A 23,532-nucleotide genomic window follows, 5' to 3' on the forward strand; every position below is an offset into this window, starting at 1 on the left:
TTCGCGAACCTAATTGTCCGATCTTGTTATGACCTAAATATCAGCCCTGGCAGAGGCTATTGTTATAGCCACTTTAGAGATGAAGAAATAGAGGCTTTGAAAGACTAAGAAACTTACCAAAGAGCACACAACTAGCAAATTTGGGACTATCGTTCCAAACCTTCCTGTGTAACCAATGTACCCCACTTCTCAGATCCATAAGAATTGACCTCTTCGTTATAACAAAACAAAACAAAAAAAAACAAAACAGAAAAAATACCTAAGACTGATCTGGAAATGGGCCCTGTCTCTCTGGACACTGGCCCCAATCAGAGCTGAGAGGAGAAGGAGTTCACTTTGATTTCAGAGTTCTCTGAAAAGAATGGAACTCAGACACATTATAAAATCTTGGCTGGAGCCACAGTGGAGTCGATGTTGGTGACCTGTCCTACTATCAGCTCAAAAGTCATTATCCAACCACCCACACAAATTTTTAATGTTTCAACCAACAAGACAGTTTCAAACCGAGGCTAACACATTAGCAACTGCAGACAACCAAGGAATTTCTAACATCCTGAGCACCTCCTCTGGAGGTGGTGCGGTCTGGGGGAAGGGAAAGGCCCTAGAAGTTTCCACCACAAAGTTACTTAGTTAAGCGCAGGTCTGTTTAATTAAGTAGTGGGCAGCACATGCTATACTTAGCTTTTAAACACTTGTAAAGTCCTCTTCATTCATTTATCTTACTTGTCACTGACAAGCTCTTCAAGAGCTGTAACAGTATGCAGAGCATGAAGAGCCTGGGTAAACAACGCATATTTTATGTGGAGTCTAAACTGTTTCGACTCAGAGAGTCAATAGAGGGTCTCTGAAAAAAAATCCCAGACTTTCCTAATAACTGAGGACTCATTCTGTGCATGGTCCATTATGAGTTTCTTTAGAAAGTGAGCTTCTAAATAAAATCCCAATTTTTTAACTAAAAAGAAAAGAAAGGAAAAAAAAGGAGGCAGAGAAGAAAGGAAGGAAAGGAGGGAAGAAAGGAAGAAAGGAAGGGAAGGAGAGAAGGAGGAATGGAGGGCGGGGAGGAAGAAAAAGAAGGAAAAAAGAAAAAGAAGAAGCGAGAAAGAAAAAGAGAAGGCTATTTGTAGGCACTGGAATTCAGATTCTAAAAGTGTGCTGACAAGCCAGGTAAAGTTCTTCATTCCCTCAATTCATACATTCAACCAATGTTTATTATCTATCATTGGCCTAGGCAGAACTGGCATCACCAAATCATCTCAACTAATGAATTAAAAAGGCAAACAAACAAACAAAGAAACCACCTCAGGGTATGGCCTAACAGAATTGGCCAATAGACTGGAAACTGACAGTGTGAATGGCTATTCTAAGAAGATGTTAAAGAGACTAAGTAACCCAGTAACACCTTGGGAAGGGGCAGGAGGAGCCTTATACAGCCAGGGCCAAGGAGAGAAATGTCCACATACCTGATAAGCAAGATGATGTACAGGGAGTAGACAGACTTTTAATTATGTCATAGGGCATGAAAAACATCACCGTGAAGGTGGTTCTCAAAATGACGGAAGCTTGAGACTCCCTCATCAGAAGGAAAGAGCTAAGCAACGGAAAGTGGATTGCGTGGCAGACGACAGAGACCAGAAATTCAGAGCCATCTAGAGAGAAGGAATGCGTCCCCAAGAACTGTCAGAGGACAGAAGGACGTTCTCCTGCGGGGCCTTTTGACCTCAGCACAGAAATGGGAACAAATGACATCTGGGCCTGCTCCCTGTCCTGAAGCTGAGTGCAAGCGTATAAACCCAAGGCTTCCTCTGCACCTCACCTCCTTCGAAACAAAACAAATGACAACAAAAGGGGAGAAAAGGGAGGGTGTGAGCAATGCAAAACATGTGGTGGGGCTGCTGGCCAGTGCTGAGCAGAGAGAACCCCAGGGAGCAGGGTGGTGAGACAATGAGGGGAGGTTTGGCAGGGTGGAGGGGGCCTGGCAGCTGGGAGAGTGAGAGGAAGACAGGAGGAGGGACAGCGAGGGCCTTGGACAGAGAACAAACCCCTCTCCCCAGCTGGTTTCACACTTGGGTAAAACAACTGGAGAAAATGTAAACACGCTCATTAGTAGTTTTCCAATCAGTTGAAAAACAAATGGGACGGGAGAAATGGCAGTGGAGTGTCCCAAATACCAAATCTATGAAACATTTCTCTCTGGCATTTATCTTCTCATTGGGTTACTTGTTATGCAGTCCTCCCTCTGTTTAGATATTAGCACCCTTATTAGCTTTCTATGGGATCCTCTGAATTTACCCTGACTAGGACCAATTTAGTTCTACATGGAAGGGGAGCCTGAGTCACATAGTCCATTCTGGATAGATCTCCATGGACCCTCCCAGAGACAAACAAACAAGACAGACATATCATTTGCAGGTCCCCTCACATGCTCCTCCAAGCTGATATTCCCCCAGCACACAAAAATGGAAACTCATTTATAACCAGCACCTCTTCTCCTGTGAAAACTTACGCCCAAAGAAGAGACAAAGTGGAACTTCTGGGTTTTATGACCTGACAGAAATCCAATTTTCAAAAGGATAAAATTGTGTTCTAATTTCATCTGAAAATGCCCAGTGTGTTGAATCACACTATTTTTTTTTCCTTCCCAACATATCAGATTAAACTAATCAAAAGGAGACATATTGAGAATCAATTTCTCTTGGTCACGTGTTAACAAGTCTGACTTTCCACAACCCTGCAGTTGGAATCCTCTAAGTACAAAATACCCAAATGTATTTCAACTTGAATCTACACAAAAACAGATATTAAAGTATATAATGTGTTTCTTCACAGCACTAGGAGAAGGTGGGTAACTGGAAAGTTGAGGTGATTTTCTCAAAGACTGTAGAGAATTTCAGGAGCCATCTCAAATCTCTCTGCTACAAACGGAGACTTGCCAGAGTAATGCAGATTCATGCAATGTGACTGCTAGGCCACCCCTAGCAGTAACGACTCCAAGTTCACTATTTTACAGGAGAGATTGAGTCTCCAAGAGGTTGACGGTTAGTCACAAACCTAGGAGAAAGCCCCAGAATACTTGACTGCTGGTCTCAGACCCTTCTCCAGCCCTGGCTGTCTTCCCGTTTGATTTGCATGTGTAGACACGTCCACCACGCCCACGCCCACTAACACCACAGGCCCACCTCATGTCTTTCGCTTTGCATTCCAAAGTCCTATGGTATTAATTTTCATCCTTGCGGTCTGAACAGCATCAAGCACCTAATCATTTTGGTCACAATGCCTATAGATAGGTGAAGGAATTTTCCATTTTCTTTGAGATATGAGCCTTAGTTTTCTAACAGAGCTACTGATTTAGCTTTATGATGTCTTCTTTCTTTATAATATCTGTAAGTTTTTTATTACATAAAACATACATGCGAGCTATGAAAAATTAAATAGTACAAAAGACTTTATAAAAAGAAAAGTAATATTCCCTTGCCCCCTACCCCAAAATCAACTCCACTGTTCAGGTTGTTCGCCAGCCTTTCCAGAAAAAGTTTATCTAGATTGCAAGCACAGACACGTGCACATACCCTTTGAAAATAAAATGTCCAATATGTCTTGGCTATCCTTCCATGTCAAGGACATTTACAGCTATCTAATTTTTGATGAATACATATTATTCCTCTATATGTATTATGTACTCTCTTTATTTACCAGTCCTCTATTGATGTATTACAATAGTAGGCAGGAATCTTTGTTTATTTTGTTCAAAGATGTATCCTAAGCACCTAAAACATTGCCCAGCACACAATGAATTTTGTGGAATGAATGAATAAATGAAGGAATGAGTACATGAAGGATGGACATTTGGATCACTTCCAGTCTTTCATTATTCCAACAATGCTTCACAGCTTTTTTTCCAAAGGAACAGCTTTCCATGTCCTCACGTGCTTGTTCCCAACAAGGATGGAGGCTTAAACATATGATAGCTGTTTCTATAATGTGCTAAGAAAAGAGAAATTTGGTAGAGAGCCCTAGAATAGAGTATACGTATTTTAAACTTTGAAAGATATCACCTCATTTCCCTTCAAAAATGTGAGTCAACTTCCAGTCTCTGTCTATTTCCTTACGCTGTTCCAACATGGAGTCTATTCAGACTCTTTTATTCTTCAAAAATCTGATACAAGTATAACCGCAGGCCATTCATATTTCCCTAATTATAATTTGAGGCTGAGCATTTTTTCATTCATTTATTGGTCATTGCTACTTCACTATATGTGAGCCTCCTTTTATGTCCTTTTGTCCACTTTTGGGGAGGACTCTTTTCTTACTAGTTGTGAGAATAATTGTGTGTGTGTGTGTGTGTGTGTAAAATAAGTGGGAGCTGCTTTCAGGAAGAGAAGAACTTAAGTAAAAGTGGGAAGAAAGCAAGTAAAAGCAGGTTATATGGGGGAAGGAAAATGTGCAGACAGGACAGATTCGAGGATATGGGAACCCCATCACTGGAACATACTAACATTTGCAATGTTCACTTGAGCGGGAGAGAAAAGGGGGAAATATGAGCCAGGTGTGTGTCGGGATGCAAACAGAGGCAACCCTCTCCCCTGTGTGCCACAGCCCTAGCAGGTGGGAATTACAGGTCAACCATTAGCAGGACTCCTACTGTTAGCAGTTAACATGATGCTTTATTCTCTGCCAAAGATTTCCATTTGTTTTTTTTTTTCAAAGTCTGGACTGTCCACAGGAGTGTACTGGGCATGTAAATGCCACTCATCACGCATGTGTTGGTAGAAAGAATCTAGTATAACCTTCCTGCCCAACAGGAATCCCCTGCGTAGCCATCCTGGGCGATGCATTATCACTAGAGACATCACTTGGGAAACAATGTATTTCAATGGCTTAAATGGGCAGTGTCCCCACTGCCTGATATATTTTGAACTTTGGGCTGAAAATTCAGTCCACTTGTCCTGACTGCTTTTTGGAGGGCACCCAGGTTTTTAGACATTTAAATACCGTTATGCTCATCATCTCTAGCTTATACAGCCTAATCATTCTTTGTCCTCTTGACTGGTCATTCTCTACCTCTTAGTCCCCTCTCTGTACCCCATTACATATGGGGTCATTACAATGTGTCAGGGCTTCTCTTAGAAAATAATTGCCTGAACAGAGTCAGAATGCAAGTCTTGATGTGTGTCCTCACCTGTGCTAAACACGATTTAAAAATAACAAATATACTCCTACAGTGAATTCATCTCTTAGCATCTATCGTACAGTGGAGACTCATATTCATATTTGTAATTGATTAAACTCATATCCTGGTGGCCAGCTTCCCTTCCATTCACACACACACACACAAACATACACACCAGAATTTTAATTCTAAGTATAAACTTCATTCTTTTCCTTACTGAATATTTGCTTTAGATTTATCTTAACTAAATTTGAGCCTATGGTTCCATCCTGCTGAGATATTTCTCAATTCTAATTATGTCTTCCATCGTTTTAGCTAACGTTCCCGACTTTGAGGAATCAAACTTTCAAAAAGCGTGCTTTCAAAGGCTGTATATAGAGTTGACCCTTGAACAACATGGATTTGAAGTGCATGGGTCCACTTATATGCAGACTTTTTCCACTAAATATACATGCGTTCCTCCATATCTACAGGCTTTCCATGTGCGGATTCAACCAACAGCGGATCGAAAACAGTATTTTCCATTTACGGCTGGGAACCCCAAGCTGCAGAGGGCTGACGTATGACTGTCCCACACCATTTTATACCAGGGACTTGAGTGTCTTGGCATTGGTATCGTGGAGGGTCCTGGAACCAGTTCCCCATGGATACTGAGGGACAACTGCAGTAAAGTTTTTGGGGAATCAAATACTATACAAATTATCCACTGCCCTGGAGTCTGAGCCCTTAACCCCTCCCTGCATTGTTCAAGGGTCAACCGTAATTGGGTCTATGTACATTTTGGAAGGACAGAGCCCCGTGCCTCTGGCAACCTCTCTGTAGAAGTGACAGGATTCCCTAATCAACCTGCCTCGTATGGAATTGTTCAGTCAAATATAAATCCATCCAGCTGAACCACTATTCAGTGCTTATTTCTCCGTCTGATAAAAATATAAATGAATAAAACATAAATGAATGATAAATATATAAATATAAAGAGTTTGTTATGTCAAATGCTTAGCTGAAATCCTGATACCCTATGTCTAAGCCATTCCCTTGATCTGCCTTTATATTAATCTTATCAAAAAATAAAGTGAGTTTAGTATGACTTAATCTTAAGGAACAAATAAAGAATCTTGGTAATTGCTGATTTTATTGCAATTTCATAAACACATTTGTGTTTAAGGCATTTAAAGTTCTGGAGGCAGGTAAAATTCAGAAAAGCTAAGAAAATGGAAAGGTAATTTCCCTAATCTTTAGATGCTTTCATCCATTGTTGGCAGGATTGTAAATTGGAATAAACTTTTTCAAGGACAATTTGGCACTATGTACTAAAATTCAAAATATGCACGCCCTGGGGTCCAACAGTCTCCTCCTGAAAAGAAAGCTAGACAGGAACACAGGTATGAAAAAGAGAAAAGGATATTCATTGGGATGTTGATCATAGTGGCAATCAATGAGAAGTAAATAAAATGTCCATACATATGGATTTTATTTAACAAATTACTGATTATCAATTATTTAAATAGAATCCTCAGAAGCCACGCAAGTGATGTATATTTATATTCAGTAGAAGGAAAGAGTATCACAACATATAGGTGAGTGGAAGAAGAAGCAGATGGTAAAACATGCTCATATAAAATAATACATAAATAACTACACATAAATGTGCATCTGTATGTGTGTATGAATATGTATGGAAACATACGTACATGAATATGTAAGAAAGGTCCAGAAAGATGAACACAAAATACTGATGGTTGTTGTTGGGTGCTTGGATTTCATGGAGTTTACTTTCTCCTTGATTCCTTTCTACATTACTTGAATATTCAATAAATAACAAGAAATAATAAATGAAACAATAAAAATGATTTCTTGGCTCCCTATACAAAAATGCCGAGAGACAGATTATTTCTCGAATTAGAAGGAAATGGGGTTGAAATCATTTTAATTCAGGGGAAGAGACTCCTGAGACTGACCTTGAGGTACTTAGGCTCCTGCTATCTTGGTGAACTCCAACATTCCAGGTTTAAATGGAGTCCTGCCTTACTGGTCCCAGCTCTTCTCCTTTCCGCTTGCTCCTTTAAAATTCGGATTACTCTTAACAACCAGCATTACCAATCTCTCTCTAAGTCTAGCAAGCTAACACAGTAACTTCCTCCAGGAGAGGCAGTTAACAAACCTGGCCCCTTTCAAATACTGAAGGAAGAATGCAAGTACTTCACAACTGGAACAGAGCTGTGGCTGTGGCTATGGAATACAGCTGGATGAAAAAGGCAAGGTTCCCAAGTCCCTGTCAAGCTCTGAACCAACACACGAGTGCCAAATTCAAGTCCTCCTCCAGGAGCCCCAGGGCCAGTCAGCTGGATGAAGTCACTGTCCATCTGAGTTTCGCATCGTGGGCCAAAGATTGGGAGGATCTCTTCGCTGGGTCTTTTCAAATGGAGAGAGTTAATAGTACAGCTTCAAGTTCAGGAAATATCTTGTAATAATACGGCATTTGCTAATGTATAGGCTAAAGTCATGCAAAAAATATTTGTCTCATTCCCACACACTGAACTTGGTAATTATATAGGCGCTCGGACATTAAGGATCCAGACATAAAGGAGTGGGTTAAAAAGCATAATTATGGCTCAGAAACAGTGTGTGCCTGGGGACATTCCAGACTGGGTCCTACTCTACAAAATAAGGAAATAGCACCCAAAATCAAATGGCAGCCCGCTTCTCTCCCTCTCCTCTCCCCCCACCACTTTGGGGAATAACCCATTAAAAGAATAATGCACCATAATGACTATTTATGGAACAGACATGAGTTGGAAACTGGTAACAGAATAAGTCCTTTAGTTCTGGAATTTTAAGGTTAATGGCCCAAGGACCTCTTAGGTCTTGAAGCTTTATAGGACACTATTTGAAATGTGTGCGGCAGAGGAAACACTTCAAATTTCCATGTCTCATAGACTGTATAATTGAAGGAAGCTGTTATTTTATCCTTGGTGTGGCGGGGGTGGGGCGCATTAATGAAAGACCCGTATCATTACTGACCAACTACTCTTAAGTATGCAGAAACGAGAACATGCCCTGGGAGGTGCCCAAGCTTCATCAAACCCAGGGCAAATTCTCTTGGGCAGAAATGACCTAGCAATCTAATCTCAGAAGCCATTTTACCACTGATAAAAAATGCTGGCTCCAATTTGCTTTGTGTTGACAGTTTTCGTATCATACTCTCCCTTAAGAATACACAGTGCCTCCCTATTGTCTTCTGCATTGGAGAGAAGCCGTTCCATCGCCAGGCAAAGGCAATGCCTCCCTTTCCTTTTGAACAATCGACCTTCTCCCAGCTTCCTCCACAGAAACACTTTCAAAGATGGTCTGATGCAATCCCATGTACACACCGATTCATCTCTATCCTGGTGCTTCCTTTGCCGGAAATGATCCGTCCCTACAAGACCAGGTCCTACAGCCTCCATCGCAGCTGGGTTCAAAATGTACCCCATTAAGATAATTTCCATAATGAAAAGCGTCCCGGAGAGTGAAGAAAACTAGAAGTGGGGTCAGAAGGCCTGGGTCAAAATGGTCAAAGTTAAGCCACTTACTTGCTGTTTAACTACCAGCAAGTTATTCAGCCTCTCTGATTCTGTGCAAAGGGCATCAGCAGGATGTTGGATATCAAGGGAGGTGCTCTAGGTACTCGATCTCCGTCTGTGGCTTCTGATTCCTTTTTATAGCCCTGGAATGTCTGGAACAAGGCTCAGATCCTCTTTGGGCTCAATAGATTCTGTTGACCAACTGTCTGTCTTCCCCATATCATTGCACACCCTGTGCTGACAGGCTTATCTCCTCTCACATCCTCACTCCTGTTACATGGTCCCGTACCAGCCCCCAGTTACACCTCTTCTGGTCACAACTATAGCCCCAAACCATTCCAAATCTTGCTATTTTACATTTGCGATAAAACTGAATTTGCAAGGCTATCTATACAGGGAGAACAAGCATTTGGAGAAACAAGGATTCCCACCTTTGGGGGTTGCTCACCTCCTTCTTTAGGTCATTGCCTCCCAAATGCTGGTCTGCCAATCAAATCCATCCGCTCTTGGTGTCCCTCCCCTGAGATTCAGACTATACAGGTTGAAAGGCTGGCCCTGGAGTTGGTATTTGGTGATGGTGGGGAAGAAGCTGACCAGGCCATGTTGAAACACAGCCAGGCTCAGGAACTACTGCAGCAGTTAATGTAATTCTTTTGAAAATTAAGACACATGGACATTGTTTTTGAGGATTTTGCCTTGAGATAGCCAGAAACATTACAGAGACTAGCAGTTAAGATGATAACCTGTATCATTTTTATAATTCTTTCCTTTTATTTTCCACTCCAATTTGTGACCTTACTTCTCTATCTATGAATCAATGGGGCACAGCATGAGTCAAGCTGGGAGTCACTGCATGCTTAGAAAACGTCCACTATTTCTCACCATCTCTTCCTAGTATGCCAACTGCTACAAAATACTCAGCAAACGAGTTCTTCTTCCTCCTCCTCAAGTGTTCTCACTTCTTCTTCAGGGATGGCTCTCTGAGGCACTGAGAAGATTTCATGCCCCCAAACCAACGTGCACATACCAACTCTGTCCCGGAATAAGTAGGTGGGTTTTGTTTGGTTTGTTCCAGAAGCCCTTTCTTTGATTTACATTTCTGCCATGTAAAAGATCTGAGAAACAGCCTCACATCCTGGCAAACTATGAGGAGAAAATTGCTTTAACTGGAGATGGAGGCCCCTGCTTTCCCAGAACTTTCCTTTGCATTTCCTGAGTTTGAGTAAAAAAAAAAAAATTAAAAAGCAAACAAATAAACGAACCAACAAACAAACATTAGAAGGTACACTCAAGCCTTTACTTCAGATGGTTGAAGGTAAGGAGCATATTCTACAAATCAATCAACAGACTGAGCCCGGGGTGGGAGTCGGGGTGGGGGTGGGGGCGGGGTAGGGAGATGCTGAGCTGTTTCCTTGATCGCTATCTGGACTCCCAGAGTTCCACGGAACATTCCAAAAGTAATTTGGCTTTTGTGCACAGTACACAGGGACTAACATTTTTCAACAGAATTTCATAAGGAGATGTGGGGATCATTTTGGGTGCTGCTCTCAGCAGAAGCTGAAAACTGGGTGTGGCTAAGAGGACAGATAGAACTGGACTGTGTTACGTGACCAGTCTTCTGAAAAACCACCCCAGAGATGAAAAATCTCCTGCTTTAACCTCACCGAGAAGTAATGGATTTGCTCCTGAGGATTCCTGCTCATAAAAATCTGCAAAACAAATCTGTTAAAACAAACCTGCAATTACGAACAGAACAAAAATCTCCCTTAAATAATTTCACAGCTATACTAACAATTGATTAATAACCCCCTAACCTGTCAAACTTGACAAGATTCAAGTCCCCTAAAGGTGATTACTGAGCATGCATGACTGACCACCAAACTATGTGAGATGCTGAACAAAGAAGAAAGAACAGGACAATAGCTTTCAACTCAAGCAATTTGAAATACTCAGTAATGGTTTTCCACATAAAACCGCCTGGCAGCAAAAAGGGAGAACCTATTATCAAGTATATTTTTCCGACCAAATTCCAGAAATGGAAGTAAAATGACAGGATGTGCCCAAGGTCAGGCACACGTGGGTGACCTGAAAGGAATGTAGAATGCCTGACTTCTAGCCAATGCCTAACCCCTTCCGCTTTACAGGAAGCGAGACCAAGATTGAGAAGGGTGCTCAGTGAATTCTTGCGGCTGTACCTGCATCCAAGCAGACTCTTCCATGCTCAGTGGAGTTATTATTAAACTAAAGCATCACACATCACTCTAAAATTTTCCTCAGAGAGAAATTCTAGCTTTCGACTTCCTCAATTCTCTTGGTCTTGGTCAGGACATTAATATTTGTAGGACAGCTTGTTTTTCAAGTGGGAAGATATTTCAAAAATCAAATATTCTGGTTTGTTTCAAAGAATATGTTCTCAGCTAAAGTCTGAAGCTGTCTTCCTGTGGGGCTGAGCCACAGTTGGCCACGATTCACCAAAGTTTCCACCAGCTAACAATAAAAAATTATGTCCCGTTCTCAAGAAACAAAAGAAAAATTATAGTAAAGTCGTGCATTTCCTTTCCAGTCCCCAAAGACAATCCGAAGAACGGGTCACCATGCCAAATTAAGCCAGGCAAATTTATCCATATCTAATAAGGATTAGCAAATGTTACAACACTGAACATGGCCTTGACATAATTTATATTCCAACTCTAAGGCCCTGGGTTCGGTGTGGTCTCGTTCCAGCCCTGACATAGGAGGAGAGGTGGAGCAGCTCAGCAGTGTCCTCTGAGAGTCCCAATCACATGTATGACAAGCAGGAGGGCTCTTCACGTGACAAAGGAAGGTTTCTTTACACAGAAACAGTATCCTCAGAACCAGAACGTGGTAACTGAGCTTAAAGAACTAACTACTTGGGGAGATGCAGGCGTTCTCCCCTTGAGCTCAAGATAATGGTTCTGGAAGCAGAAGACCTGGTGATGGAAGCGTTTTGCCTCTTGCCAAAGCTGGGCGTCCACCTGCAACTTGGAAAACTTTGGAAACAATTTTCAGTTACATGTTTGGAGGGAAGAAGATAAAGACTCCTGAACTTTGGGCGAGCAGCTTGATTGGGTCTGCTCTACTCCATTTCTCATCCATACTTGCCAAAAGCACAAAGAGGCAACTGGGACTTTTGCTCCCAGTATCTGCTATTAAGATAAATCAGCAACACTTAAGTGTCTTTGGTTCATAAAAAATAGTTCCCTGGAGATGGCTCTTCCCCCTCCAAAATATCAGCTTTGTGTTTCCCACTTCACCAAGGACTGCTTCACTGGGAAGCGCAGGAACACAGAGGCTCTCCCTGGAAGCCCAACCTCATCTGGGGAAGCCTGAGACCCCTGCTGAAGCAGATCCCCCCAGGAGCCTGGACAAGCGAGACTGGGGCTGGGAGGTCTAGACGCTCCTTTCCTGGAAGGAAGATTTCTGAACCCATCCTGAACTGGATTCTTTCAAGGCAATGTTCGTACCTTCTTCACTATTTATTTTCCTTAAAGGATAAATCAGGGTCTGGCTCCCAGATAAGAAGAGGGGGGCGTGTTTATGAAGGATTGCCACTCTAGTTTTTTCTTCTTTGGTCAGGGGAACAAGTCATGTGGAACGGGTTTCCATCATCCCTCAAAACACAGTCTACCCTATGGGAAAGAATAAGACAGCCCTGTCTTTGTACTTCAGAACAGAGAGCAACATCCCGCACATCTGTGCAGCCCTCAGGGTAGATGCTTCATGATCATGCTTCTCTGTGAGTTAGGTAGGAAACAACATACCCATTTTATAGGAAGGTAAGTTGACTTACTCACCATCATATACTAATAAGTGGAGATGAGTCTGGATTATGTAAGCCAAAGGAGCTTTACGCAAACTTCAGAGCCTTCCTTTTTCCCTGTCATCTCTGAAATGAAGAACTCTCAAATACCTGCTGGTGGGAAAGATGGCAACTTCAGTGCCACGGGAAGACAAAAAGACTACGAGCGCTTCCCCCACAGGCAGATTCACTGAGCATTTCCATTTGACCACTCATCAGTTCTGCGACTTGGCTTCCCCATCTGAACAGTAAGGATAATACTGGTCCTACCTCTTCAAGTTTTTGTGGAGATTGTCATAAAACCGCAAAAGTAGTATACTGTGCCTAGAATACCATTTTTTCAAGAAATGACGCCTGTGTCAATATCCTGGTGAACAATACATCTCCCCTACTTCACTGTAGGCTCCAGGAAGGCACCTGTTGCCATTTGCCTCTGCATCCTCAAAAGTCTTGGTGTAGATCAACTACTCAATTTACTATACGTGTGAATGTGCTGGAATAATCTCTGACTATGGAAACTACAAGGAGCTTAGAGGTCTGTTCGTTCCCTTCCTTCACTTTAGAGATGGGGAAACTGAGCCTGTGAGAGAGAAGCAAAATGCGGCACCCGCGGTTTCTCAGTGAGTTGCGGGGAGGGCTGAGCTAGAACTCCCCACATTCATTCTCAGACTCTGCACCTTCTGTTCCTGCCAGAGATTCCCTGATGGGGTAGGCTGCCTTGTTCTGTTTAAACATTTAACACCATACTTTCTCTAGGGCTGCTTGCATCAGACATCTCAGAGAACATTGGGCTCCCAAACCCAAGAAGACGAACAATAGAAACTCTGCCTGGACTGGCGACCAACATGCCTGCTTCCTAGCCTAGCACCCAAAGGAGCTTTGGCACACACCCAAGGTAGCCCAAAGCAGTAGGGTTTCTGGTTGGCTTCTGAGCTGTGTTTGTAATTCTAGGAGTGCTGGGCCAGGAGAGAGACGAAATAAACCACTTTGAGATGATCGGTAAATGGGAGGAGGTTTGTAGGCCTAAGAACCACCCAGGACTGAAACCTTCTGAACTGCCGATATTCTCTGTTTTCTAAAATGACAGCTTCTCCGTCCAATCTGAATTTGTAACCTCTTTGCACAATTCCATTCCCAGACTGTGTCAAAGATCATCTGAATAAACATTTGCTGGCTGTGTCCAGTAGGCATTTCTCAATGGCCTATCAGGGCAAAGATAAGAGAGTGGGGTTTTGGTCGTTGTGTGCATATTTAAAAAAAATAATCTCATCTAAACATTGGTGTTGTGGGGTTCTGGCTCCCCCACCTTGTCAACTCAGCAACTGCACTTGGGACTGGGACCTCCGTTTGTCCCCACCGAGGCCTCTCCCTGCACAGTACTCCACGTGGCTCACCTCCCACCTCCCAGCAACTCTTTGCTCACGTGTCCCTTGTTCAGGGAGCCATCCTGGGAACATTCTATTCAAAATCATCTCTCAGACACCTCCCAGAACATCACCTTTATTTTCCCCCAATAGTATTTATTGCCATTTATCGTGCCATATATTCAATGTCTTTGTTTCTCATTTGTCCCTCATAGAATACCAGCTCCCTCGGGGCAGGGAGTTTTGTGTTTTGCTCACTACAGCATCCCCAGTGTCCAGAACAGTATATGGCACATAGTATATGCTCAATAAATATTTGCTGAATGAACTGCCCACTTCTTCCCATGCATACTCCCCTAAGAAGTTTTAAAAACCTGCCTCTGCCTCTTGCTCTCTCAGCTTACTGACCATTTGCATTACCTAGAGTAATATTCTTCCCCAAATCTAGGAGTGCATGTTATCAGACTATAGCTCTGACAAACTTAACACAAACGGATGACATTTATGGAAAAACTTACATATGTCAAGTACTTTGTAGGAGAGAGCTATTGCTTAATTCTCTAAAATCCTTAAAATGCCCATAACTGCAAGATTTCAACTTTGGGGCACTAATCCTAAGGAAAATAACACGAAAAAAAAAAACAAACAAACAAGATTTATGTTCTGAGATGTTTATCAAGTGTGATTATAAGTGAAAAACCAGACATGAATTGAAATCACAACAATAGAAGAATGATACAATTAATATCGCAATGATGGAAATCATACAACCGAGATATAAATTTTTGCAGACTTTTAAGGACATGGGAAAATGCACACAACATGAAATGTTTATAAGGCTAAAAACTTTATTATGTAGTATATCATGCCTGTGTTCAAATATGTATGTAGACCATGGAATGTAGGAAACTATTCATCTTAATGACAGTTATTTCTGAGTGGCGGGATTATGAGTGATTTTAGTTTTTTGTTTACATTTTTCCAAGTTTCTATAATAAACATATATTATTTTTAGGATAAAACATTTATTTATATGCTTTCAACTATGGAAAAATATTATTTACATAATAAGGATGGCTACAAAATTAAGTATTACTTTTTAATATAGTTCGTGATTATGGGTTAAAAATTTTTTAAAACATTAAACATGGGAGATTCTGGAACTTTTCATTCTGCCATTAGCATGTCACAGAAAATGGAAGAAGAAAGTGGCATCTTCCCAAAAAGAATACAGAGCTGAGTAAGAGTAAAGACAAACTATTGGAAATGTTAAATTCTGTGTTTGATAATTATCTTTCTATCATCATGAGAAAGGAGGGTGAAAAGCCTTTTTCCTGTTAAATTATTACTTTAAAAAGCCAAAAAAGAGGAAATTTTGAAGCTAGGAAAGGGCAAACTCAGTTTGCAACAATGCTGATCAATGACAAAATCAGTATGATTTAAACAGCTATTCCAGGGCCAGTAAGAGATGAAAAGGGAGGGGGAAGAAACTTTTCTTTCGTTTTGAAATTTAGCATCAAGAAGACACAAGAGCAGGAAGTCAGGTCTTTTTTCAATTCATTTGAAATGATAAGGTGAAGACAGCCTGAAAGGACTTTTAATTATACGATGAGAGGAAGGAAAGGAGGGAGAGAGAGAAAGGAACCAGGAGAGACCTGTTTTATATGTTAAATGATGAAGAAAATGGAAAACTAAAGGGGAAAAAGGCTTTTACGCAGATATCTTGAAAATGAAATACAAAAGGCAAGTGCCAACATTTCATGCTGAAAACAGAAAATGCAGCACATTTGATCAAACCCACAGCCTCTTCTCCCCCATGGCAGCAGGGATGCCTGGTGATGCAGGAAGAGATAAGTGGCTCTCCCCGGCCTGCATATGTGACCTCAGGTCATGGCAGGAGGCCGCTGAGGCCGTGGGAGGGGCTGGGAGTGGTGCTCAGGGTCACAGAATAAAGCTTTCTTTTTATCCTACTTTTTAGCTCCATTTCATGGGGGCTATGGCCTAAACTAGGTATTGCACCAACTTGGGGCATCTGTTGGGAACAGCATGGAAGAGCTTTGGAGTGAGACCCTTCACTACCTGTGGCATCTTTACCCAGGTCCTGGATCTTAGTTTCCTCATCCCTGAAATGAGATTAAAAGCACTTGGTTTTCAGAGTTGTGAAGATTGAGATAATATACTTAAAATCCATAGCCCAGTGTTAGGTACACAGGAAGAGATCAAAAATTGTTAGTTCCTCCCACTCTAAAATGTTAAATAGGAAAACTGTCATGAAGAGCAAGAACACTATATATATTACACCCACCCTTGTCTTCTTGAAGCAACGAACTCAGTGCAACAGCTGTGCCCCTCCCTTCCCAAAGTCCAATGGCCAACATCTTGGGAAATTTCCCCCATATACTCTCTGCTTTGAAGGTGCATCTGAATGTTGTTGGAGGCAGTAATGAACAGGTTAAAGTCGGGGGGATTTCAAACATGTCTAATCCAATAAGAGGCTTGGTAAAACATGCATTATCACTTAAAGAATAAATGTTTAAAAATAGAGCACAGATGTGAAATTTGAATTAAAAAAAAAGAGAGACAGCATGTGAGAGATCATCTTGGCATTTGCGTATGATTCTCTGTTTTGGTCACCTTCAGCTAAGTCTGTTATTCTGATGTGCTCTGCCAACCGCTAGATACTGTGGGGTGCTTCAAATTACTGAAGCAAGTTGGTAAATCGCTCTATAACTTAAAAGTCAGACCCAACTCTCCTTTTTGGTATTTCTAAAAAGCTGGGCAACACAATGGTCAAGTTGGTCTTCTCAAGTTTTTCTACTAAAAAAGATATCCTTGCAAAGAATAAGTTTTCCTAAAACTAGCAATACTAACACTAGGATCCTTGAAAACTTACGAGAAAGTATCATGTTTGGATAGGCACTTGTCACAAAAGATAGGCTACGGATTGCCAATCATAAAGTTCATAGAAACACTTACTTCTGTAGGAAGCATCCCTGACCCCTCCTCCAGAAACAAAGATTTTTGAACGCTGGTAACATGCCCCAAATAGCAATTTTCCCTATTTCCTGTTTCATGAGCCAGGTAGAAATGATAAAAACCCAAGGCTCAAGGACAAAGTCAACTCCTCCTTCTAGAGACCAAGAATGCCCAACACAGTCCCACCAAACATGCTCTACGAATGTTTAGGATAGAAAACGACAGTGGTTTTTAAAACATGGCTTCGTTCAAATGAAAGACTCAGAAAGTAGTCCATCAGAGTCAGCTTGAGGCTTGGGAAAGATGCAGTTCCAAAGGGATGTGAGAAACATGGAATTGAGGAGAAAACACTTTGCCTCCACAATCTCTGAGTACCATTTTGTGTTGCAGAAGCAAACCAAATGGATTCCGTGAGTAGTGGGGTTGGGGCACAAGCAGCATAGAACCAGGAAGGTCTCCAGCCTAAGAGAGCAGACAAGCGTCCTCAGCCATCACTTGGACACTAAGAGGAAACGGTTTACAGAAGCGCACAGCAGTTCAGGTTTTACCTCCATGAGAATGCCCTGCCCTTAGCCTGCTGAGGAGGGATCAGACGATTTCTTTTTTCAAAGGGGATTCTCTACAACACACTGCAAATACACTTTGCATCGCAGTCAATGATAGAGATGTGGCTAGATTCTACCAGTGGGACGTGAAAAGCTTAATCTAAAGTGAGTCTGCAGTGAAAACCAATGCATTTGCATTTCAGCAATTCGATCTGGAGCAAGTCTGCGATACATTACAATGCTGGGATCAAATCAAGCTTTTCTGGAGCACATCCAACCACAACAGGAGGCTATGGGAACCCCATTGCAAGGACTTCCTCCACGGCTGTTTAACTGTGCTCACCTCCTGAACCAGAAAGGGCAATTAAAAGTCATCTGCATACAATGCAATGGAAAAGTAAATAGGAAGCACTACACTGTGTGGCCTCCAGTAGAGGGGAAAGAGATGCCTGACCACCCATCCCACTCAGGTGCCCTGATTGGACGGTTCTACCTCTCACTTTCCCTGATTGGATGGTTCTACCTCTGCCAACATCCAGTTTTGACTAAGATCCCATCCGTGCAACCAGCTCTCCTGAACACTTTTCAGGGTCAGCTCTGCCTTCTCCCATTCTTGGCCACACCTGTTTGGATAATTCTTGGAGACAGTCCTAGGACCTCCTGGACCATGCAGGGGAGGGAGGAGACTCTACTCAGATAGGTTCTCAGATAGATGCATGGACCTGACATCACCTCCAGAATGTGGACCTGAACGTAGGATTTTTCTTCTCTGCAAACTCTGGGGAAAAACAGAGAGACCTAGTGGACTAGTCTCCTGGTCTTAACACTTTCCCGCTGCCAACTAACTGGTGCGTTTCCTGGTAGCAAAGAGCAATGCCCAGAAAGGGTAGGAAACGGAAAAGATAACAAGCAGAATTTATCTCTGATCACAAAAGTATTATAACCGGTTCTGAGGAATAAGCTGGTTCCACTTTTAACTAAACAATAGTGTCAGGCCCTCATTTTAAAAATGCATTTTCATCAAGGGTGTGCATATCACTACTTCAGCACGCAGGGGAGCATTTGGGAATAAGGTTTAGGGAGTAAGATTCAGTTTTAAACCTTCCTCAAAAACCCTGTAGGTGTAGGAAAATTCAATGATTTCAGAATTAATTACTTTGATGTTGGTCCTTTCTTCAAGGGTGGAGGAAAGAGTTGGGGAGATTGGATCCAAGACACAAAAGAAAAAAAGACGGTAGTTTTTAATAATATTTTTTTTTAGAACTACTCTACCTAGAAAAAGAACAAAGAATAAAAACCAAAAAACTTAACTCATTCCCAGTTGAGACTCTCTCCCAAAATTGCGAAAAATCTGGAAGCCAGACTTCTTAAGAAAGAGGCGTCAGAGCTGTATGCTTGGGAAGAAATGGAATTGGGAAGAACAGAAAAGTTGGATAGCCTTATCTGTCTACTACCAAACTATGATTAATCCTTTACCTTTTTTATGCAACAAATAACAGAAATTTAATCTGTACTGCTCTCTAACCTTTATTCTGTGCGCTCAGCCTAGAACCAACCCAACTGTCAACATCTGAAGTGCGTCATAAAGATTCTTTTGTTGTTAAGCATAGTTGGAATTTCTGAATTCATTTCATATCACCTTCTCTGGCTCTCCTGACAGAGGTTTAACAGGAGTTTAGGTATTTCTAGGCCAACTGATTTATGAGACACTCAGAAGTTTTCAGGGATGACATGTAAAGGCTCTCTTCATAATAAGTAATCTCCACCACATCCGGAAACTCAGTGTCATCTTAGTCAAGAAGAACCCCCAAATTGGAGGGATTTTGAACTAGACTATGGGGAAGAAATTCAGAGGGAAGGTTCAAAACGGTCACCATTGCAAATAATTCAAGCATGAGAAAAGGCAATTCTGTAAAGTGTCTTGCAACATGGCAAGAAAGCATATGCACGATTTTGTGGTCATCCTTTGGCAAGCAGGTCTCATCTCTTCTACCAACTTCTATAGATTGGTAGCGTCTGCCCAGAATATTGGGGTAAGAAGAATCATGAGGCTAAGTCTTATCTAAAGTCATGATTGATCAATGATGTCTTTTTTAAAATAAGCTTCCATGTAAATTCACTCACTCATTCATTTCTATATTTGACAAATAATTGCCAAGTGCCCAACATGTGGTAGCAACTGTGCTAGGCCTGGAGCTGAGTGGTCAGCAAAACACGTCATGAAGCCACGTCCTCAGTCCTCGCAGAGCTCAGAAACTAGTAGGGCAGATAATTACTATTCAAATAATCACAAAAACAAATGCAAAATGTACCTGTTACAGTGCAATGAAATGATGTACCCATTCTACAGGAGGGCCAAGTTGGGTGTTTGACCCAACTGAGAAAGTCCCAGAAGGCTTCCCTGAAAAGGGGACATTGAATTGAAATTGAAAGGATGAGTGGGCATTAGCTAGGCAAGGACAAGAAGGCACTATGTTCCAGGCAGAGGGAACCACATGTACAAAGCAGAGAACACATTGGACTGAAAATGTCTTTATCCTACTGGCAAGGGAAGCCAGGGAAGGGTTTTTTCAGAAGTGACGGCTAGAAGGTGATGAGTGTATCATAAGATTAGTCTTTAGAAAAGATCATGCTTCTGCCCACTGAGGTTTGAGACCCTCTGGCCTATCCTGGAGACTGACTGCACTTCTCCAAAGCGCAGCCATCACCCCGAGTAGGGAAATGGCCTGGTGGTGGCCACAACTGCCTTCTTACAGCAAGGAGAGTGCGGGATTTGGAACTCCAATGGTATGTTGTTGAGACTGCCAGAACGTCAGAAAGAGCTTTTTGTCTAAGGGCCCTGTTCTTACTCGAAAATCTCATCAGCCTGACACACCAAATTCTGTCATTAGTTCTTCTTCATGGCTCCAATGAAAGTGGCAATGTTTTTAAAAATGTAAGCTAAGTCCTGGGATTCCTTGCAGGCCTGAGCCCGGGGACCTGGAGAGTGGGCTCGGTTGGGCAGCATTAAACAGGGTGCCCTGAGTGGTACCCAAGGGAGTCCACCCGGTTCTGAGGCTGCGTGGCTGGTGTATTCTGCTTCCTACCTGCAGAGAATTTCTGCTCCAGAATATACCACTCTTCGAAGACCCTGCAAACGAGTCCAACACCACCTACCCTAACCCCATTACCACCCTGACAGCTTGTTCACTCCATTCCAGCCACACTGGCCTCCTTGCTATTCTCAAACATACCGGCACACTACTCCTGCTTTGAGGGTTTTGCACTGGCTGTTCCCTCTGCCAGGGAATCCTTCCCCTAGATACCCACAGGGCTCACCCTCTCAGCCCCTTCAAGTCTTTGTGCAAACGTCTTCTCCCCAAAGAGGCCCAGCCTGTCTACCCTATTTTATAGTGTCACCAGCCCATCAGTCCTACCCTGGCCCGCCTGTTCTCCCTTACATTGGTTTACATTTTTAGTTTTCTACCATATATTTACTTATTTATTATGTTCATGGTTTATTGTCCCCACCCACCAAGTAAAAGGAAACTCCATGAGGAAGGGGTCTTTACCAATTTTGGTCACTGATGTATTCCAAAAATGCCTAGAAATCAAATACAGAGAAGGCACTCAATGAATAGCTGTTGAGTTGAATTAAAACATGGTCCTTGGTCTCACCAAGCTACCTACGCTTTCTCACCCTCGCGCCCCTGAGCAGCTTGGGAGCCACGGGCTGATGCATCGAAACTGGGCCTCTGTAATGATGTCTGTGAGGTGTGGGGGCTAGTCCGTGGCTCACCGGGTTGCTTTGGAAGGTCCCAGCTAAAAGCAAAGTGTTGGCACTGCTAGAGCACCGGGCCCAACCCTGTGCTGCCAGCCATGTGTGAGTGGTGCAGTGAGGGCTGAGTCATCTGCTCTCAGAGCCTTGGTTTGATCAACTCAAAAATGAGGATGATGACTTTTTCACTGGGGCAGCTAAATATCTGTGGGGATGAATCCCCGGCACCTGGCAGAGAGCCTGGCACATAGTAGGTATGCAATCCATTGGTTTGTTGATTGTGAGGAAAATGTGAGATAATGTTTATAAACGTTGTATACATAAAGCACTTAGCATAGAGCCTGGCACATGGGAATCAATCATTCAATAGATATTTACTGAGCACCTGCTATGTGCTTGGCAATGTGTAATATGTATGGGGATTGTTGAATGACCGACTCATGTTCAGTCACTAGGAAGAGCGTAGGCAGTGTAGGGACCTTCTGCAGGAGATGAAACATGCTTAAAAAGCAGTCTGAAGAGGGTGGCATCTCTCACGAGCCAGTCTGCCTCAAAATCTTTGCAGAACACCAGACAGATGAATACCCAAACCCGTGTCCTTCCCCTTCCATTGGCCTGGGTGCCCCAAACAGCTCTGCTTTCCCAAGTCAGTCATGCAGATGATGATAATTGAGGTCTGGGACTTGCCCTCCCAGGGATGTCCTCTCTTATTGATGTTTATGTGGACTGTATACACAAACCAAGCAAACTTAGTAAGTGTTATGGGCCTGTTCAGTGCAGGCTGGGAGTTGGGATCTAGGGTTCCTGACATGTCTGCTCACAGCTCCCCAAATGCTTGGGTTTTAGGGGAGGAAGGACCAGAAAGGCTTAGGGGCCAACATCTGTCTGCTCTTTCTCCCACAGTTCAACAGTAGGTTTTCAATAAGCAAGTAAAAAACACCATTGACGAAATAAAAATAAAACTGCCCGAGTGTTGGTGGGTAGTGATAAAATCAATAAATAGTAGTAGCAATAGCACCTCACATACATACAGTACCTTTTATGTGCTAGTCATATGTAAAGCACTTTATATACATTACATCTCACAACAACCCTTTGAATTAGGTTATTAGCCCAATTTACAGATGAGAAAACTGAGGTTCAGGGAGAGTTAGTATCTTGCCATGGTCACTCAGATAGCACTAGAAGCAAGATTCACCCTAAGCAGTCCAGCTCCAGATGGCATCTACAAAATCCATTTATGGTTGTGTGGCAAAGGGTCTCTTCAAGCATCACGGTGTGCCCAGCTGTGAAGTCTGAGCAAGGCGCTCAACCTCTCTGGACCACTGGATCCTTCCCTACAAGAGCATCAGTCCTTCGGTTGTGTTGAGCGTTGATGAATTTATACTTATAAAGCCCTTAGATCCAGGCCTGGCATATGGTGAGAGCTGCAAAGTCTTAGTAATTACTGATGGGATCAAACGACCTAAGTCTAAGAGCTAGGCAGAACCCACTCTTTGTGAAAGGCTGGACAGTATTCTTAAATGGATATTTTGGCATCTACTTCAGGTTTACAAAGATAAGGGACCTCATACTTTCTAGAACAACCTTCTGCGTGTCACTCTGAATTTGTTCTTAAAACTGGTGCGTCAAGTGTGGACTCACGTGGGCTATCCAAGACCCAAGCTCTATTGCTTACAAGCTGTATGTCTTGGGCTGGTTATTTCACGCTCTGAGTCTCAGGTTTGTCCCCTAGAAAAGGGAGGTCGTCCTGATCCCCACACTACAGGGCTGCTGTGAGGACTGTGGGATGAAATCCCCGGGGACACTGGAGAAACATCCTGACACAGGGCAAACACTCCATAAAAAAAGCATTCATTTGCTTTTATAAGTAAATGAATCATTTATTCTTAGAATCATTATCGTGTGCAAGAAGGATACGTAAATTTATGTGCTTTTTCTTGCTGTGTGGCGTGTAGAGTGTGGGGAAGGAGTTCAAACCTAACTCACCAAGGCGCCCATCCTCCTCCTTTGCTGTCCCCTGCCTTAGCACGGGCGGGAGCCTAATTCTGCATGGCTGGGGTTTCCCAAACGTGCCCCATGATACCCAAAACCAAGCCTGTCGTGAATAATGAAGGCTTTGTGCAGTTTCCCAGGAGCAAATTGAAGGGCTACACTCAATCCTTCCTGGAATCCAGGAGTGCATTTTCATGATACTGAGAAAGAAAAAAAAGCAGCCTTAAAAAAAAATTCCTTGTTGGGAAAAATACAGGGGTATGTGGGGCACAAAATATCTAAGCGACAGAAAGAAAAATGTAATCTACTATGCTTTGCAGCGATACCAGGTCATTTCAGTAGAGC

The 23,532-nt window shown here is 42.6% G+C and overlaps 1 protein-coding gene across 14 annotated transcripts in view; it reads right to left on the minus strand.

Annotated features, from left to right (window-relative positions):
- The window catches only part of ERC2 (ELKS/RAB6-interacting/CAST family member 2), a 923,425-nt gene that overhangs the window by 199,204 nt on the left and 700,689 nt on the right, over positions 1-23,532 (minus strand). The gene's annotated exons all lie outside the window — the stretch shown is intronic.

This window comes from Rhinolophus ferrumequinum, chromosome 17 (genome assembly GCF_004115265.2).
Source record: "Rhinolophus ferrumequinum isolate MPI-CBG mRhiFer1 chromosome 17, mRhiFer1_v1.p, whole genome shotgun sequence".
Taxonomy (NCBI): Eukaryota; Metazoa; Chordata; class Mammalia; order Chiroptera; family Rhinolophidae; genus Rhinolophus; species Rhinolophus ferrumequinum.